Genomic DNA, 6,410 nt, shown 5'->3' on the forward strand with positions numbered 1-6,410 from the left:
ATATTGGCAGTCTTGGGAATGTTATTCTGGGATCCAACTTTAAACACACTTCGACTTACTGTCTATCCACCCCTGCCTGCCTGCCTGCCTGCCTGCCTGCCTGCCTGTCTGTCTGTCTGTCTGTCTGTCTGTCTGTCTGTCTGTCTGTCTGTCTGTCTGTCTGTCTGTCTGTCTGTCTGTCTGTCCTGCCTGCTTAATTTAAGTTACTTTTGGACATCAGACTACGGGTCTGTCTGTCTGTCTGTCGGGCTCACCTTGTCTGGTCTGTCTGTCTGTCTGTCTGTCTGTCTGTCTGCCTGCCTGTCTGTCTGTCTTTCTTAATTTAAGTTACTTTTGTATATCAGACTACGGGTCGGTCGGGCTCACTTGGGGTGACAGTGTTTCATAGTGATTTCTGAAGGTCTATGTCCCTAGTTGGAAAATGTGTGAAAGTAGTGCAGCAGTGGTAGCTGTCTGTGTGTTATATGACTCTCTTTCCTCCTTCTATCCCAGGGCTCTCCAACACCGTTCCTGGAGAGCTACCCTCCAGTAGGTTTTCAACCTGCTAATTATTAGAATCTTTTTAAAATGTTTATTTAACACACACACACACACAGCTAGAATATGGGTCTAAAAATATTTATAGATACAGGCCCAGAATTCACGCATTAACCCCACAGGAGCCTTTTTCTTACATGGCCACTAAACTTAATGGGGACTTATTGGACAACTTCGCTTGACCATACCTGTATGAAATATAATAGTATGCCCAAAGACATTAAGTTGTTCCTGGTGATATAATACAACAAAATGCGCCAAATATGTAAAGATGATAGATTATTGATAGAATTGTGGTAAGAATGTGCCCAAATCACTGATTTCTGAAGATGTTATGATCAATAACTTTCCATATTTAAATCTTCAAATATGTGAAATTGTAACAAAGACACAGGAAGCAGGTGAAGTCGGCGAGTTTAAGATGAACAAACACAGAGCGAGTACAAGAACGAGCATAGCGTCCGAACACACAGAAACAATACTGCCTGGTGGGTGATACAATGGAATGGCCCCACAAACCCGGGGGCTCGGCTTCCAGCAGAGCGGGAGATTACTGGTGGAGAGCCAATGGTGATCACCTCGTACGGAACACTGGAGCCTCACTGCAGTGGTGGTCCGCCTGCTCCTTCTTGGGGCGCCTCACGTGGGCAGCGTTCCAAACCATGGAAAACAGAAAGGAAAACGGCGCCCACTGCTGCTCATGCTCCCAGGTGATATTTGTTTACAACAATGTTTTGACCCTGAGGTCTTCATCAGGCATCCATATATACACACAGGGGGAGTACTCAATGACATCACTTCCTGTATATATTCAATTAGGATTTTTTTTAAATATACAAGACAATAAAATTGGTTTCAAGTCAAACACCTCGTTAAGGCCAAGAGGAGACAGTGTGTTGAACCTGTGGATCCATAAATATTCCCTTTGAAGACGTTGCCTCTCAATGTTCCCTCCCCTGCATGACATCTTGACCACTTCTATTCCAATGTATCTCAGAGAACTAATAGGAAGTCCAGCTTGTACAAAATGAGCAACAACCAGATTTGTTGTCCCACCTGTCCATATATTGCTGCGTTGCTCACTGATCTGTGTCTTAAGGCTTCTACGGCTTTTCCCTATTGAAGATAGACCACAAGGACATTTCAACATGTAATTTTCCTTTGAAGGCTCTCCATACTCATGACGTTAATTGGGGGCCATGGTCAGAGACAATGTCCTCTGGGAAGCCATAGTGCAGGAAGAGCTGCTGGAACAGTGCTTCAGCAACCTGGAGAGCGGTAAGGGAGACCAGAAAGCGGGATAAAAACAACATTTTGAGAATCTGTCCAAAACAACCACAATAGCAGTGTAACCATCAGAAGAGGGGAGATCAGTGCTGAAATCAATGGACAGATGAGAACAAGGCCGCTGAGGTACGGGAAGGATTTTCCCTGCTGGAGCATGTCGAGGAGATTTGGTTTAGGCACAACAGAGCAGGAGTTGACATAGCAAACGACATCCTGCGCCAAGGTGGGCCACCAGTACTTAGCAGAGGTGGATTGAATGGTGCGGGTGATACCTAGGTGTCCAACTTATAGGGGCCACCCTTAAGGAGAGATGAGACGTTGGACCTGAAGATCTTAATGAAGCGGTGGTAGAAGATGGCTAACCCCAAAAAACGTTGTAGTCCCTTTATGGTGGTTGGGACTGGCCATGAGCTGATTGCCTCAACCTTCCTGTCATCCATAACCTCTCCCTGCGGGCTGATCCGGTATCCCAGGAAGGAGACAGAGGACTGATGGAACTGACACGTCTCGCTGCGTTGACGTACAGGTGGTTCTCCAGGAGATGTTCCAGGACTTCCTGGACGTGGGAGATGTGATCCTCAAAGGTGGCCGAGTAGATCAGGATGTCGTCGATATACAAGACCACCTGACGCCCAAGCATGTCGCGGAACGCCTCGGATTTAGAATGCTAGCTAACTGTAAATCGCCATTTTGGCATTGTTGCGTCACTGACAGGAGAGAAATGTTTGGAACTCACCAATGTAACCTGGAAAACATTATCTGCCGACAACACAAATACCAACTTTGGAGGACTGAATAGGCTGGGGAGGGTCAATGTCCATACCAAAGTTTAAAATGCTCTGCAGTGGGAGGTGATTGGCTTAGAACAGCCAGAACAGCTTTGGATATGATGTTGAGTACCTGCTCACAAATATATATGGATATTTTCATATTTTCACCATCAGAGTAGAAAGATTGAAGAGCTTTTGTGATTTTGTTGGCCAGGACTACCTTAACATTTTAGGGCACAGCAATGTTCACTGGCTGTTCATGCTCCCTGCTCTAGAAAGAGAGCTGAAAATGCATGTGCCATTGACATCCTTTTTTCTTTCTGAAGACAAATGGCCTGTTGTCCTGCGAACAGTGTTCGAAGATCCGCTGACTGAACATTGGCTGGCCTTTTTCCATAGAAACCTGACCGTATTCAGTGACACGATCAAGATGTCTGGAGGCCAGGACCACTGTGCTGTGGAGTCCGCTGCAATTCTGAGAAACGTCGAGGCAAAATTGACTGCAAGACGTTATTACAACTTCATTCCAATTTTGGTCAGAGGACTTCTGAGGGAGCTAGAGGAAAATGTAGCCATGTCTAAAGAGAGCTTTCTCAAAACATCCCAATAATTATTCACTATGGCTGTGAACTACTTGCAAGCATGGGGAAAGCACACAGATAATCTAAAAGATTTACATTGTCTCCTTTTAAAAAGGCAACCTCGGCGTGAAGAGATCCAGAAGGCAGCAGGCAGGCACGATGCAGGAAAAATGCCCCAATGTGACCATCAATGAGGATGCATTGTGTGACGAGGTTGCTGGCCTGCAAGAGTTCCTAAAGGGGGGATCGCTTGACGAATGGAAAACATCTGAGACACCGCTTAGTCAGAGATGGAGCACGGTGGTTACCCACTTCAAAGAGAATTACATCCCACACACTAACCTGGCTAGATTAGCATCTGTTGTCGTGTACTTACCTGGAAGTAATGCACCAGTCGAGAGAGTGTTCTCCCAAATGAATGATATATGGACGGCAGCAAGAAATAGGTTCACTGGTCCTACCATCAAGGTCATGCTTATTGTGAAGACAACATTCAACCTCCCTTGCAAAGAGTTCATTGAGAAGCTGGCCAAAGACAGAGCAATCCTGAAGAAAACACATTCTTCTGAGAAATATACAGATTAGGTTGGTATAAGTATATTATGTAGTTACCAATCTCATCATCTTATTTCTTTATTATGTTGTTAAGTATTTCACATATACTATTGTGTTTTTTCAATTATTCTCATGTTTTCTTCTGCTCTTATTCTACCCAGACTACCAGGACCACTGAATGGCTGTTCAGATCGGACAGTTCTGTCTTGTCTGTCGTGTTTCTGTAATATAGTTGTTTTCTCCGTCTATCACAGTGTGCCTGTTAGACTAAATACATGAGACCGGAATTGTCCCCATTTTTTCCCCCATAGATAATAACATTGGATATTTTAATGATATATTGACCGCCGAACTGGAAATGTCCCCGGTTTCCATTTCAGAAATCTGGTCACCTTATGTTTGACGAGATGATAACTCATTCACCATCTGATTCGATGACCGGAGTTCGAATAGCAGACAGCATCATTAATTTATGACATCTCATTCTAACCAATAATGGAGTGTGCTCATTATAAATGAATTGTGATTTAGTTTCGGTATCAGACTTACCTTTTCTTATGATTTTGTTTGCAGAGCGTACAGGCTGGCTGTTTATCGCCAGTTTACCCTATTGGCAGAAGGGAGAATAGGTCAAGACATAGGTCTAATACCTGCGCCTTATGTAAAAATACTATTATTAGGTGGACGCTCGTGGGTGATTGTCTATGTTGATTGCTGGTGTCAGCACAGTTCTCATTAGCTTCACGGTCGTTATTTCGTTTATTGTTTTTGTATAGTGTGTTTCAGTGTTCAGTGTTTTCTTTCTTAAAATTCACGATGAACACCTACCACGCCGCATTTTGGTCCTCCGATCCTTCTCGCCTCTCCTCTTCAGATGAAGAGGAGGACGTCCGTGACAGTAGGTTTGGCCACAATAACAACAGGTTGAAGCGTAACCAGATAAACTTGATTTGAAGATAACAACTTTTAACGAGCAATAACCGCCGAGTCACTGTGGTCAGAGTAATGACTTCAACTAGCTTTGGCTGCCATCTATTGGATAGGAATGGTAACTACACTGGACAGCTGGTTGGCAGAGTCAAAGGAGAATTTGATAATATATGCAGACGCCTTTATTCAAAGCGAACTGGGAACATCGTAGTGGAAACAGAACCCCAAATATAAGCTTGTTTCACTTCAACGTTTGTAAACAAAGAAAATGTAAATAAACACAATATAGCCTCAAAACATGGTCAAAACTATAATTTTGATATCATGGATGGTCAGTTCTCACATCTATAACTGTCTGTGAATTTGAGTGTGGTTACATTTAGGGCTGTGTGAAATGGCCTCAAAGTAATATCTCTATATTTTTCAGCGGCTTGGATGATTCACGATAAATATCTCGATTTTTCTTGTTTTTCTGTAAAGAAATTTAAAAAAGACCAAATGTTCTTATTAAAATAAAGAAAATATACCAGGCCTTAAGGCCTATTTGTGCAAACTTGCCAGGCTGTCATCATTGTATGCAAATCAAATAAAAAATGAAGAATGAAAAAATGTATCCCTAAGAAGATTTTGCACAATAATAAACCAAATTATAAAAATTCTGTCAAACAAAATACCTTCCTTTACTTTGTACTTTACAAGTTGCTGGCGGGGACACAAGCCTGTCTACTGACTCTGGCTTGAGGCATGCCCTGTGACAATGTTCCCACTAGAGGTCAACCGATTATGATTTTTCAATGCCGATACCGATTATTGGAGGACCCAAAAAAGCCGATACCGATTAATCGGGCCAATTTAAAAAATACACAATTACAATTACAATTAATTATGACAATTACAACAATACTGAATGAACACTTATTTTAACTTAATATTTAACTTAATATAATACATCAATAATATAAATTTAGCCTCAAATAAATAATGAAACATGTTTAAATAATGCAAAAACTAAGTGTTAGAGAAGAAAGTAAAAGTGCAATATGTGCCATGTAAAAAAGCTAACGTTTAAGTTCCTTGCTCAGAACATGAGAACATATGAAAGCTGGTGGTTTCTTTTGACATGAGTCTTCAACATTCCCAGGTAAGAGGTTTTAGGTTGTAGTTATTTTAGGAATTATAGGACTATTTCTCTCTATATGATTTGTATTTCATATACCTTTGACTATTGGATGATCTTATAGGCACTTTAGTATTGCCAGTGTAACAGTATAGCTTCCTTCCCTCTCCTCGCTCCTACCTGGGCTCGAACCAGGAACACATCGACAACAGCCAAGCAGCGTTACCCAGGCAGAGCAAGGGGAACAACCACTCCAAGTCTCCGCTAACTAGCTAGCCATTTCACATCGGTTACACCGATAAACAGCGCAATGCTTGAAGAATTGCGAAGAGCTGCTGGCAAACGCACGAAAGTGCTGTTTGAATGAATGCTTACGAGCCTGCTGCTGCCTATCATCGCTCAGTCAAACTGCACTATCAAATATCATAAAAATACATTTAAAAATCGCCCAAATCGGTGTCCAAAAATACCTCTTTCCGATTGTTATGAAAACTTGAAATTGGCCCTAATTAATCGTCCATTCCGATTAATCGGTCGACCTCTAGTTCCCACCTGTGCTAAAGACCCTATTCGAAGGGGCACTTGTAGCAGGAATGCACAGGTACTTTTTTTTAGCAATATTACTCAGTCTTG

The sequence above is a fragment of the Oncorhynchus keta genome, chromosome 10 (genome assembly GCF_023373465.1).
Source record: "Oncorhynchus keta strain PuntledgeMale-10-30-2019 chromosome 10, Oket_V2, whole genome shotgun sequence".
NCBI classification, from domain to species: Eukaryota; Metazoa; Chordata; class Actinopteri; order Salmoniformes; family Salmonidae; genus Oncorhynchus; species Oncorhynchus keta.